The following is a 12,318-nucleotide window of genomic DNA, read 5'->3' as shown; positions in this document are numbered from 1 at the left end:
GTAAAAAGTTACGTCGATGCAAGTTTTGACACAGATCTGGATGACTCTAAGTCTCGATCTAGATACATATTGAAAGTGGGAACAATTAGCTAGAGTAGCTCCGTGCAGAGCATTGTAGACATAGAAATTCGCAAAATACTTACGGATCTGTATGTGATAGACCCGTTGGCTAAAATTATCTCACAAGCAAAACATGATCACACCTTAGTACTCATTAGGTGTTAATCACATAAGCGATGTGAACTAGATTACTGACTCTAGTAAACCCTTGGGTGTAGGTCACATGACGATGTGAACTATGGGTGTTAATCACATGGTGATGTGAACTATTAGTGCTGAATCACATGGCAATGTGAACTAGATTATTGACTCTAGTGCAAGTGGGAGACTGAAGGAAATATGCCCTAGAGGCAATAATAAAGTTATTATTTATTTCCTTATATCATGATAAATGTTTATTATTCATGCTAGAATTGTATTAACCGGAAACATAATACATGTGTGAATACATAGACAAACTAAACGTCACTAGTATGCCTCTACTTGACTAGCTCGTTGATCGAAGATGGTTATGTTTCCTAACCATAGACATGTGTTGTCATTTGATTAACGGGATCACATCATTAGGAGAATGATGTGATTGACATGACCCATTCCATTAGCTTAGCACCCGATCATTTAGTATGTTGCTATTGCTTTCTTCCTGACTTATACATGTTCCTATGACTATGAGATTATGCAACTCCCGTTTGTCGGAGCAACACTTTGTGTGCTACCAAACGTCACAACGTAACTGGGTGATTATAAAGGAGCTCTACAGGTGTCTCCAAAGGTACATGTTGGGTTGGCGTATTTCGATATTAGGATTTGTCACTCCGATTGTCGGAGAGGTATCTCTGGCCCTCTCGGTAATGCACATCACATAAGCCTTGCAAGCATTGCAACTAATGAGTTAGTTGCGAGATGATGTATTACGAAACGAGTAAAGAGACTTGCCGGTAACGATATTGAACTAGGTATTGAGATACCGACGATCGAATCTCGGGCAAGTAACATACCGATGACAAAGGGAACAATGTATGTTGTTACGCGGTCTGACCGATAAAGATCTTCGTAGAATATGTAGGAGCCAATATGAGCATCCAGGTTCCGCTATTGGTTATTGATCGGAGACGTGTCTCGGTCATGTCTACATTGTTCTCGAACCCGTAGGGTCCGCACGCTTAAGGTTTCGATGACAGTTATATTATGAGTTTATGAGTTTTGATGTACCGAAGGAGTTTGGAGTCCCGGATAAGATTGGGGACATGACGAGGAGTCTCGAAATGGTCGAGGCGTAAAGATCGATATATTGGATGACTATATTCGGACATCGGAAAGGTTCCGAGTGGTTCGGGTATTTTTCGGAGTACCGGGGAGTTACGGGAATACGGGGGAAGAAGTATATGGGCCTTATTGGGCTTTAGGGGAGAGGGAGAGGCAGGCCGCGCGCCCCCCAAGGCCTAGTCCGAATTGGACTAGGGGGAGGGGCTGCACCCCTCCTTCCTTCTCTTCCCTCTTCCCCTTCCTTGTCTCCTACTCCTACTACTTGGAAGGACTCCTAGTTGGACTAGGAAAGGGGGAATCCTACTCCCGGTGGGAGTAGGACTCCCCTAGGGCGCGCCATAGAGAGGGCCGGCCCTCCCCTCCTCCACTGCTTTATATACGGGGGCAGGGGGCACCCCATAGACACACAAGTTGGTCTTCGTGATCGTTCTCTTAGCCGTGTGCGGTGCCCCCCTCCACCATACTCCTCGATAATATTGTAGTGGTGCTTAGGCGAAGCCCTGCGACGGTAGAACATCAAGATCGTCACCACGCCGTCGTGCCGATGGAACTCTTCCCCGACACTTTGCTGGATCGGAGTCCAGGGATCGTCATCGAGCTGAACGTGTGCTAGAACTCAGAGGTGCCGTAGTTTCGGTGCTTGATCGGTCGGGCCGTGAAGACGTACGACTACATCAACCGCGTTGTGCTAACGCTTCCACTTCCAGTCTACGAGGGTACGTAGACAACACTCTCCCCTCTTGTTGCTATGCATCACCATGATCTTGCGTGTGCGTAGGAAATTTTTGAAATTACTACGTTCCCCGACAAGAGCCTCCACCTCCGTCAGACAATGAAGATGATATGATTGATAGTGATGATGAGACCGACCGAGAAAGAGGTTACAACAGTGATGATTCGTATGGGTTCTAGCAGATGTACGTTTCAAGTCTTTTTTTTTGCATGTGCATTTTTATTAATGTGTTTATTATTCCTTATTATTATGCCTTTTCCTTTATTTCATTAATTTACTAATTGCTTATTCTTTTTTTAATGCAGGTTCGTGGAACATGGGCAAGGGGAAGGCCGACGGCGTGGGTTTCCTACGCAAGGTCGTTGGCCTGCCTAGTCGGAGTGGTCGAGCATGTAATTCTCCCCCCGGCTACTTGACGACAACTCCTCACAGGGCGGTCGAGGGAGAGGTGCCCCTAGAGGAGGAGGGGGCGGGGGGAGAGCCCCTAGAGGGCGAGGTGGTGGGGGAGAGCCACTACAGGGGGTCGCGGCCAGAAAGAGCGCACTCCGACATAGGGGTGTTTTCTTCGAGGCCCTCCTCTAGTGAGGTACCCTCTGGCGAGGAGGAGGAGGAGGAGGAGGAGGAGGTGGAGGAGGAGGAGGGAGAGGAGGAGGAGGTTGGGGAAGGGGAGGCAGGCGAGGAGGAGGGTGGTGGCGGGGATGATTGTGGTGGCGGGGATGATGGTGGTGGCGGGGAGGGGGTTGGCAATATGGGGTGGCTGCGTGGTAATGCAAAGCTACCAAAGCAAATTCCTGCTACTGAGGAGCAGAAGTGGCTCATTGAGCCCACGGGGAAAGAGTAAGTGGCACTTTATAATAATTTCATTATTTTGCTTGTCACATGTTCATTCCGGTTGTTATTTATTTTGCTTGTCACATGCTAATTGTTCATTCTTTTGCAGCAACTGGATATATTCTAAAGGGGTCTGTATTCCCAATGGCCTCATCACCATCTTGATGAAATTACACTGGTCGGGGTTGTATTGCCCGGATCCAGTGAGGCACCCGGACCATCGGGTTTTGGCCACGAGCTGGGACCACTGGGAAGCGGCCCTCCATGCGGACCATGGGACCCATGCCAATGCCGTGATCACTACTTTCTGGGTGAGTTCTCTTCAGAAGCACAAGTCCATTCTAGTTTCATGAATGACTTAACTCATGGCTTCTTCCATTCTTGTTTCATGCATGATTGTAGAAATTCTGTCGAGTTCTTCTGGAGCACAGGCCCAGAGCCGACTAGATCGTGCTGCGCCAATGCAAGAAGAAGGCCCGCCAGATGTAGTACGAGGTGCGCTATGTGGCCATCTTGACATACTATCACGACGCTTTTGGTGTGAAGATGACCAAGGAAGAAGCGCAGGGGATGGGCATTACCTTGGAGAGGCCTGAGTACTTGGCGATAAGTATAAAAGATTTTTCATTCCGATGTTTGTGGTACATTTCACCGTTCTGTGTTGACATGCCATCATGCTTTCATTTTGTAGGTGTGTACAAATTGGTGTTATGGAAAAGAAGAGTCCTGGGCGGCATTGGTGGATCTTTGGTGTGATGAGGCTGGAGCCTGGGCAGCTACGAGAAACAGAAACAAGGCTAACCGAGGGAAGGAGGGAGTACATGCTCAGGGATACCGAAACCACTTTCTCCACAAGACACTTAATGTATGACTAACCCCATTAAACATTCTTCTTCTTCTATTTACCGTCACTTTCTTATGTATGACTAACCTCTGTTTGGTGGTGCAGGAGGAGAAACTGAAGCGGCCGCTCTCACACATGGAGGTGTGGGAGATCGCCCATATGCGGAAGGACTCCAAGCCTGGCGAGCCCAAGTAACACGGCAAGAAGACCGCACAGAGGAAGAAGGCCTACTCCGATGGGTATCTGAGGTTACATCTTGACACACCTGACCCCATTGCGGCGAATCTGGACGATAGGGTGGTAGTCGGCATGGGGCCCAAGGAGCACGGTCGGGAGGCGGTTCTTGATGTTGTGATCACTCCTACTATCTCCTACACACAGCTCCGTCGGATCGACCCGAGCCTGAGCCAGCGCATGAGCATACCAATGACCAATGACCAGTGCACAGTCACAGTCCCTCTTCCAGGAGCGACAATCTGTAAGTATTTTCCCTCTTATCTTCATTGCTCACTTTATTTTCCGCATTTAGTAGTTTTGTGAGTTCCATCATGTCATACCGTAGGCCTACCACTACTAGGAAAAGGGCTATAGATGATATGGCCACTAATGGCGCATCCACTACTATATAGTAATGGCGCACCATGAGTCGGTGGCGCCATTAGTAACAATTTTTTTATTTTTCCAAAAATTCTAATGGCGCACCAGGGACTAGTGCGCCATTACTAGTTTAACTAGTAATGGCGCACCTCCTACACAGTGCGCCATTACTATTTTTTTGCAGAACTACTAATGGTGCATCTCAAGCTGGTGCACCATTAGTAACAAGGGTTACTAATGGTGCGTTTGTCTCTGGTGCGCCATTAGTAACCTGGGACAGATAGCTAGCTAAGATCGATTGTATTTAAATCGTAGTCTTCATTTCTCGATTGTATTACATGGACACTTTTTGAACTCATGAATATTTTTAAATTTCATGGGCACTTTTTGAATTCATGAATATTTTTTCAAATTTGATCTCTATCCCCCTCCATCTCGATCACTATCCCCCTCCATCTCGATCTCGATCCCCCGCACCCTCCCCGCTAGCTCCACCGCCGACGACGACCCACCGCACCCTCCCCCGCTCCACCGCCGCCGCCGACCCACCGCACCCTCCCCGACCCGCTCCACCACCACCGAGCACCCCCCGCACCCTCCCCCGCTCCACCGCCACCGACGACCCGCCGCCGCCGAGAACCCCCTGCACCCTCCCTCACTCCACCGCCGCCGAGCACCCCCATTTGATGATATTTTCAAATAACAAATTTGATAATATTTTTTAATATTCATAAAAAATTATTACTGTTTTTGTAAAAAAAATATTACTGTTTTTATAAAAAAAATTATTAAAAAATAGAAACAAATAATAATAATAATAATAATAAACATACTAATGGCGCACCGCTCAGGGGTGCGCCATTGCTATCTAAAAAAACATTCTAATGGCGCACCGCTCGTGCAGTGCGCCATTGCTATCTAAAAAACATTCTAATGGCGCACCGCTAGGTGGTGCGCCATTGCAAAGCCTCCCCCACACTAAAATCCCCAATCTCTCACGTTTCCCTCTAATCCCTCCCTGCCTCATCTCACTCGTGCCCGACCACCACCGACCACCACCGCCCCCGTGCTCGCCGTCCCCGGCCGTGCTCGCTACCCCCGCCGCACCTGGCCACCACCGCCCCCAACGCCCCCTCCCCGAGCCGAGCGCTGCCTCCCTCGCCGTCCCCCCTCTGCCCGCGCCCGCGCCCTCGACGTCCTCCTGCCCAAGCGCCCCTCCCCCCGCGGCCCCGCCTGCGTCAACCTCGTGCTCGCCGTCCAACACCGCGCGGCCTTCCCAGGAGGACCGCCGCCGTCTTCCTCTTCGACTACGAGGACCCGGACGATCTCGGACGCCCTCGATCCATCCCTTCGATGCCCGCCGATTTCCTCCGCCTCAGCCACCATCGCCACCGCTCGACGCCTCGACTAGCTCCGGCTACCCCGAGTCACCCTCGACCTCCCCAGTGAGCACCCGAGCCGCTTCCCCCTCTTCCCCCTCTTGATTTCCTTCTGGTGTGTTCTAGGGCTGGGGGTTGGAGAATTTTGGACAAGGAAAGGGGGTTGGAGAATTAAGTAGCTAGGGTTGGGGGTTTGCAAGAGAAGAATCTGTAGCGTTTGTGCAGCCCACTAGGCAGTGTTCAATTTACTCTTTTTGTTATGGCTTCGGAGCACTGATGTATTTTGTCATAAAAATATATAGTGGACTGCCATGATAATGACATGCTGCTAGTAGTTACTTCCATGAGTTGTTTTATTGACATGGCACATTTGCAATGGAGTTTTATATATCTTTAGCCACTGGTCATTAACAACAAGTCAATTTTGTTTATAGTTGAAAGTAAGTGTGTGTTTTGAAATTTTGATCTGATTATGGCATCTAGAATTATGTTAGTTTTGTTTTGTAACTAGAAGACCAAAGTGTGTTACTCACCTGGGATCTTAATTGTTGGGGGTAGTATTGTAACTAGAAGACCATGTATTTTCAGAATTGAGCTAAAGATTTGGGGGGTAGTATTTCTGATTTTAGAGCACCTTTGCTGGATGTATTTCACAGCAGCTGTTGGAATCAAAACAATGCTTGTGGGTTGTCCTGTTAAGTTGAGTGAGTCCTTAGAGGGCAGATAGAGTCACCCACACCAATTAATGTTTATGAAGAAGAAGAATAAACCTGCTGCTGCTGCTGTTATGCCTGTGTTCACTGCTGCTGCTGCTGTACTTGTGATGATGTTGTACTTGTGATGATGCTACTTGTGATCTTCTGAAATGACCCATTGGCGACTTCATTACGCGGGGATAATGATTTTGCAGGTACCCCGAGAGGCCCTTGAGTTTGCCGGAATGTCGATTAACTTCCGTTCCGGCAAATTCGGGTACTCCATATGTCCTATTTTCAGCAAAGATCATGCTGAAATTTTCCGTGAATTTTAGCATGACTTTGCTAAAAATAGGACATATGGGGTACTTGCGACTAATGCATGGGCCGGGGTATCTTAGTACTTAATTAACTAGGATCAACTGCCTCTTGTGTTATACATATTCTATTTGGATGGCCCTGCTAACCCTTGACCATAAATACTTGAGATGGATGTAGCAGGCTTAAAGAAAGAAATGTTTTTAGGCCAACTCCACTGGGCCTGGCTGAAAATGCACAAGTGTGCATGACTAACAATATTCTACTGTAAAGCTAAACAGGAAAGAGGAACCACTCATCTTAGACCATCTCCATTCACCAATAGCTCAAACCAGTTCGAAGGGCGTGTTTTCACCACACTGTGGATTATCTTATTGGACCCAACGCAAGAGATGATGTAGTTTTGAATTATGAATGTAGGATATGTCGTCATCGGACGACGAAAGTCTCCCGGGGGAGTGCGACTAGTGCCACGACGATCGAGGTCTGTGCGACATGCCTCACCTGGACGATGATCGGCACTTCAGCATTAAGCACGAGGAGACCTTCGAAGTTGAAAAGGTACACAACGACGACAAGTGTTATTTTCATAATTAAGCATGACTTCAACTATTTCAATGTGTAATTTTCATCTTTTACAATTCGAGTATAGCTTATCCCATGCCATGCAAGACGCTATGTCTTGGAGAGGATGGATTTTGAAGACCATGAAATTTCTGAAACAAAGAAAATTCACCTAAGGACTCATCACGATGTGGATTTTGAAGTAAATCTGTATAATTCTGGGAGCATAACCCATTTTGGTTGCAAAAATTGGGAAGTATTTTGCAAGATGTATGGTTTTGATGAGGGTATGCTTGTCACCATGGATCTTGGTGATCCTGACATCGACCAAGACAATATGGACATTTGGGTCCTTGTTGATACGCCTCCAGTTCTACCGCTATGTGAGTTTCTCAAACATAGTTAATTATTAACTAATTTATATTGTTCATTTCAAAATAGTTGACAGCTTATTTCCATTGATAGCTTATTTTCATTCTTCAAAGAATGTGCGGGAGATGGTAGACAAAACCTACTACACCGATGGCTCCGAATTAACTTACAAGGAGAAAAACATCTGGTCGGATTTTGTACTAACATTGAGAATTACAATATCTATAATCAAACTCCTCAACATTATGGTCAATACGTGCCACTAGTGCATGTGTTCAACTACGGTAACTACCATGGAGATACCGTGGTAAGATTTTTTACTATTACGACATCCGTGCATCTTTTGCATACTTCTAAAACTAGTACATCATTGCTAACTATGAAGTTATTACTATGTTTTTCAACAGATAATCCCAGAGAATTGTGTGCCTCATTTGATGTATCAGAAAGGTGGCCTTAATGTTTTGAACATACAGCCAGGTCATCTTACGAATCTCAATTGTCCATACCAGATTTCTAAAAGAAGTGGAGACATGCAAATCAAAGGATGGAAAAAATGTATGGACAGTCGTAAGGAGGTTCTTGGAAGCAAAAGGAAGCGAAGCGCAAGAATTGGAGACAGCATGATCTCCATTCTCCATAATGGAGAGTCAGGGTCTATATTTTTTATGCTATTTTACCTTAAATAGGGTATTTAGGTCCTGCCTAATACTGATGATCATGTGCTAAGAACAATTAAGTAGGGTTGGTTTGATGACTATCAAGATGATGATCGTATGACTTGTTATTAATAACGAGTAGAAGTTGTATGATGATGATTAGTAGGACTTGTTAGGATTAGTATTACTTCCGACAAACTCGCTACTCGCGGTCTCGAGACTTGTAATGTTCTATCTTTGTTCGGTCTTTTGAATTCGGAGACTAATATGATGAATTGTATTCGGAGACTAATCTTCTATTGTATTCGATGAATCTGCTGTTGCTGTGTGGTGCTAGCTATATTCTGTCCAATAATATATTTTGTAACCTGTGAAAATATCACAAAAGAAAAAAATCCCTAATATTCATACTAGTGGCGCACCACCACATAGTGCGCCATTAGTAAGCCAGAGCACACTAATGGCGCATCATCCACCAGTGCGCCATTAGTATGCCTAAGCACATGGGTAAATATGCCCCCCTGGGAGGCATAATAATGGCATACCGTGGGCTATACTAATGGCGCACGGCATGGTGCGCCATTAGTATTTAATTCTAATGGCGTGGTGCTAGTGGCACACCAGTAGTGCGCCATTAGTAGGCAAAACTAGTGCGCCACTAGCATGCCTTTTCCTAGTAGTGTACCTGGAGTACACACGCCAGGAGACCATGGCGTGGCACGAGAGCCTTCATGCATACCATGAGCAGAGGGATCGCCAGATGCAGCATGCTTTTCAGGAAATGGCAGCCGGCAGGTGTCCTCAATTGCAACCAGCACAAGGTCCTCCAGCACAACCAAGGCTGCTAACCTTTGAGGAGTTTGTGGCACAGAACGCTGGCCCCTCGCCGGTTAGTTCATCCCCAATCTATTCACCCAAAGCATATCATGCCTTTCAACACAGTCATATATCCCGTTAATATGTCTTTTCAACATCCAGGGAACCGGTGGATCAACCGTTGGCGGCGGTCTTCGCAGCACTCCCGAGTCACGGAGCCCGACCACTCGGATCCACGGAGGCGGAGGCGGTGTTGGTGGTAGCGCTGCCGCTAGCAGTGACGACCTGGGCTTCGGCGGTCTTGGGGGTGACGACCTCCGCGGTGCTCGACGTCCTGGCGCTTAAGCCTTTCGGTTACTTGTGTGCTTATGCTTATGTTTCTTTAGATGACTTGTATGTGGTGATGATGATCCTTTAGATGACTTGTGTGTGGTGATGATGATCCTTTCGGTTACTTTTGATGGTCCTTTGTGATGATGCTTATGCATATATTGTTGTGACAGTGCCGGATGATACCTATGTGTTCTATATGTGCATTTCCATCATATATCTGTTGCATATTTGAATTGAATTGATCTGAAAAGAAACGGAAAAAAGAAAAAAAAATCAAATGCAAACTATGCCGACGGCTAGTCCGTCGGCATAGAGCTGGCACGAGTGCCCAGTTGCTGACACGTGGCAGCTATGCCGACGGCCTAGCCATCGGCGTAGTTTCAAGCTAGGCCGACAGCTAGGCCGTCGGCATAGCTACCACGTGTCAGCAAGTAGGCACTCCTAGGCAGGGCTATGCCGACGGCCTAGCCGTCGGCGTAGTTTCAAACTAAGCCGATGGCTAGGCCGTCGGCATAGCCCTGCTTCCAGGAGTAACGCCTGCTTGCCACATGGCGCATCTTTGCCGACAGTCTAGCCGTCGGCATAGTTTGAAACTAAGCCGACGGCCTGGCCGTCGACATAGATGCGCCATGTGGTGAGCAGCCGTTGATCAGCACTTGACGGCGGCCGCTGTTAGGCGGTAACGTTGCCGACGGCCAGGGCCGTCGGCATAGATGTACGGACACCGTCAGGATAGGGCCTATGCCGACGGCCTTTCTATGCCGACGGCCTCCCGGGCTACGCCGACGGATATGTTGCCGGCTGTCGGCATAGGCCTGTCCCGATGGCCAATCAGGGCTATGCCGACGGCTCAATACGACTATATAAAGCCAACCGACCTGCTACCATATTTTGCCCACGCTTAATTTTTGTGGGAATAAACTTTTGACCTACCGTAAGATGCTTCATATCAGCCACCAAATGCCCATATGTCAACCGGGTTAAATTGTCCCCGGTCATCGCCGTCAATGCCTCCCAAGAGTCTGAAGAGTCCGATTGGACTATAATAGGATCATTGCAGCGTTGGACCGCCAATGCCATACCTTACGTGATTGCATGCAATTCTGCTTCAAGTGCAAAGGTATGCAGCAAAAATGATGCTTTCATTGTGCCTCCTCAGAACCATGCCGGCCTCCATTGTTCCATCCGCCGTGGAGAATGCCCCATCCACGGATAAGGTGGCCCTGATCGCCGGTGGTGGTGGCCATGGCAAAGCCAAGGTTACCCCACTCTCATATATGACTAGACCTTCCTCCTTCATCGGCATCTTCCCCTTAATGATATCTTCTGTACTGTACCTCCTATAGATAAATCAAGTGACCTCAAATAACTTTGGAGATAATCTGTCGGGGCAGTGGGAGATGGAACATCCTTCCCATGTGCTAACGTTGACTGCAATGACCATATCCTCCAAATCAACATGATGACGCGATCCCGCATATCTTCTCGAAAGTTGGCCAGTACATTCAGCAGCCAGTCTGAACCCGTATCAAACTAGAGACTCCCGATCAGGTAGCAACCAGACCTGATGCATGCATCCCAAAGTAGGCACACATGATCGCATGTGACCAGTTTTCATTGCTCTCTCTCTCTCTCTCCACATAACGGTCATGTCTCTCTTTTTGAAATATATGTCTAAACTTTTTGCACATGTTTGTTGTGAACGCACCAGAGGCCACTTTCAAATCCAAAATACGCATCTTTAGAGGAACTTGCGATTCCCAAATACACGGTTATACCGGTCTGTTAGAATAAATCCGAGGTGCTTCGTCGATCTACCGAAGACCAAGCAATCACACGAGCGCAACACCGAGATTTGTTAACGAGGTTCACCATCATGACTACATCCCCGGGGCCTGACTACATGCGCTCCTCCCATGACACCGCTACAATACCGCACCCCGGCCGCTCGGGCGCCAGCACACGCTACAGTTTCCCTCGCGTGCATGTGCTATTATGTTGGCATAGGTTACATTGTGTGTCTACCCCCGATATATATGAGAGGTCTAGGATACAAGTGTCCTACTTGGACACGACTCCGTATCTTGTCTACACACCATATGACTCCAAGTCCAACTATAACCTAACTTTGTACAATAATATTCGACACAACTCTAACACAATCTTTCTCCGGTCGGGTGTGAGTTCGAAGAACCCCTAGCGACCGTCATGTTTTGTTCCATAGTTGCTAACCGATACGCACCGCTTACTGAGAATATCCCATTCTTTCCTGGGAACCATGCAACAAAATCATGTCCCCTTCTAGGAGAAGTTCAAACTTTTATAGTTTCATGAAAATCCAACTCCCAAAGTGCTCTCTCAGCCTCTGCACGTTCCAAGCTCCATGCTCATCCAAAAAAAATCCGCAACCCAGTTATATCTGCAATTCTGCTTCGGCATGGCAGGCCGGAGATTATGATCATACGGTATCCATGGATGCCGCCAAATTAAGGAGCCATCTCCGACCCGCCATATAATTCCTTGTTTTAGAAGATCATGCCCATGCACAATCCCTTTCCATATAGTGACCAGCTAGTTGGAAATACAGTGTACAACAAATTCCCGTTTGGGTAATACTTTGCTGTCAGTAGTCGGGCACAAAGGCTATCAAGGGTATCCAACATACGCCAGGCCTATTTAGCTAACAGGGCCTGGTGAAAAGCTCTCATGTCCCTAAACCCCATGTCGCCCATTGCTTTGGGTAACTACTTCTTTTCCCAATTGGGCCAAGCCATCTTTTTCTTCCCACTCTCCAGACCCCACCAATAATGTCTCATCATATGTGTTAAGTCATCACACAGAAGCTGGTAAT

Source organism: Triticum aestivum, chromosome 6A, assembly GCF_018294505.1.
Source record: "Triticum aestivum cultivar Chinese Spring chromosome 6A, IWGSC CS RefSeq v2.1, whole genome shotgun sequence".
NCBI classification, from domain to species: domain Eukaryota; kingdom Viridiplantae; phylum Streptophyta; class Magnoliopsida; order Poales; family Poaceae; genus Triticum; species Triticum aestivum.
The sequence above is the reverse complement of the archived record's forward strand: the minus strand, read 5'-3'. Positions refer to the sequence as shown.